Source organism: Ambystoma mexicanum, chromosome 5p (assembly GCF_040938575.1).
Source record: "Ambystoma mexicanum isolate Mex_15411 chromosome 5p, UKY_AmexF1_1, whole genome shotgun sequence".
NCBI lineage: Eukaryota > Metazoa > Chordata > Amphibia > Caudata > Ambystomatidae > Ambystoma > Ambystoma mexicanum.
The window spans coordinates 1,003,627,157-1,003,629,628 of record NC_090930.1 but is presented as its reverse complement, the minus strand read 5'-3'; the positions used below and the strand labels follow the sequence as shown (position 1 = coordinate 1,003,629,628).

Sequence of the window (2,472 nt, the reverse complement as noted above, 5' to 3'; positions counted from 1 at the left end):
ACATGGTGCCTATGCCATGTTGCAGAGCGGCAGCAACACACAGATGCGAAAGTCCAGCAATAGGCAAATACACAGTGTCTACCCCATGTTGCAGGGCAGCAGCAGCACACAAATGCGAAAGTCCAGCAATGGGCAAGTACATGGTACTTTCCCCAAGTTGCAGGGCGGAAGCAGCACACAGATGCAAGAGTCAAATCAGTGGGCAAATACATGGAGCCTACCCCATGTTGCAATGCGGCACCAGCACACAGATGTGAAAGTCCAGCAATGGGCAAGTACATGGTGTAAATACATGGTGCCTACACCATGTTGTAGGGCGGCAGCAACACACATATGCAAGAGTCAAATCAGTGGGCAGATACATGGTGCCTAACCCATGTTATGATATGATATGATATGATAGGTTATTTATAACGTGCTTAATACCCAGAGGTTTCTAAGCGCGGACCTGAGAATCGAACCTGTGTTGCTCTGTGTCGTCTTGCTTCCAAGACGAGCATGTTGCCGCTGAGCTATCCTCCCGATATGTTGCAGGGCGACAGCAGCATGCCAGTGCAAATTAAGTAGAGGCCAATATTGGCTTGGAACAGTGGGATGAGGACCTCAGGGCAGGCAAAAAAGGGCTTGAGGGCAACAGGTGACCAAGGAGGGGGAGACTGGGGGTACACACAGCATCACAGGAAACCAAGCCTGTGATGCTGTGTGTGCATGGGGGCACACACAGCATCAAAGTTGACCAAGGGTGGGCACACACAGCATCACAACTGACCAGACCGTGGGGGCACACATAGCATCGCAGGTGACCAAGGGGAGGGTGGGAGGGCACACACAGCAACATAGGCGACCAAGGGGGGCAGATATTATTCAGATTTATTTTTTGTACATTCACTATTAACATTAGTCATAATTGTGGTGCAATCTTGAAGATATTTGAACTTGATAGTTTAAAAACATATGGTTTCTCTCCCAAGAGCACTTTGTGCATTCCTACAATAGGTTTAAAGAGAACATTTAATCATATATGCGTTTAAGTGCTTTACAGAAACTGGACAGTCATCTAGTCAAACACTGGCAAGAAATTCAAATGCAGTTTCTTTCTCCTCCATCAACTCTTTAGCAGTTAAATCCATCTTCTCACGGGAGAAATCATCAATTGGGAGACCTTCCACAAACGACCAGGTTTTATTCTTGATAGTAACTGGGAACGAATACAGCAAGTCTTCAGGGATGCCATAGCTATTTCCATCTGAAATCACTCCCATGGAAACAAACTCTCCCTCTGGCGTGCCGAACCAGATATCCTGGACATGATCACAGATTGCTTTTGATGCAGACATGGCACTGGATAACTTCCTAGCTTTAATGACTGCTGCACCACGCTGCTGCACGGTCGTGATGAATTCACCCTTGAGATAGCAATCATCCTTAATGGCTTCGTAGACTCCCAGTTCCTTTACATGCACCTTCACCTTTGCATGGGTGACGTCTGGATACTGTGTGGAGGAGTGATTGCCCCAGATGATTACATTCTTCACATCATTGCATCCCAACTTGAGCTTCTGTGCAATCTGGGCTTTGGCTCTGTTGTGATCCAGGCGAGTCAAACAGCTGAAGTTAGATTTAGGGATCGATGGAGCAGACCTGGAGGCAGTCAGGCAGTTTGTGTTGGCTGGATTTCCAACAACAATAACCTTCACGCTCTTCTTGGCATACTTGTCCAAAGCAGCACCCTGTGATTTGAAGATTTTCACATTTGCTTTCAGTAGGTCTTTCCTCTCCATGCCCTCTCTTCTTGGCATAGAGCCAACCAGGATTGCAACATCAAGGTCCTTAAAAGCCACTTCCTCCTGGTCAGTTGCAATGACTTCTTTCAGCGGCGCTGTGGCACAGTCCTCCAGCTCCATTACAACTCCCTGCAACGCTGTCATCATGGGTGTTATGTCCAACAGAAAGAGAATAAGAGGCTGATCCTTGCCGAAGACATCGCCCTTGGCTATAGAGAGCAGCACCGAGTAGGCAATCTGACCTGCGGCACCAGTAACCAAGACGCGGATTGGTTCAGGCATTTTTCGAGAGGAGTGCTGGAGATGCTGGGTTGGATCACTGGGCTGCAGCAACCTTCCGGGGGGCAGATATAGCATCACAGGTGACCAAGGAGGGGCACACACAATATCACAGGCGACCAAGGGGGGGCACACACCGCATCACAGGCGACCAAGGGGGGAACACAAAGCATCACAAGCGACCAAGGGGAGGGTGGGGTCACACACAGCATCACAGGCAACCAAGAGGAGGGTGGGGGGCACACACAGCATCATAGGCGATCAAGGGGGCAGATATAGCATCACAGGTGACCAAGGGGGGGCCCACACAGCATCACAGGTGACCAAGGGGTTTGGGGGTACACACAACATCACAGGTGACCAAGAGAGGGAGGGGGCGCACACAGCATCACAGGACACCAAGGTGGTG

General features: G+C 49.6%; 1 pseudogene; it reads right to left on the bottom strand.

The window, feature by feature from the left end:
* Positions 1–859: 859 nt before the first annotated feature.
* LOC138481364 (malate dehydrogenase, cytoplasmic pseudogene) lies at positions 860–2,124 on the bottom strand (annotated as a pseudogene).
* Positions 2,125–2,472: the final 348 nt, after the last annotated feature.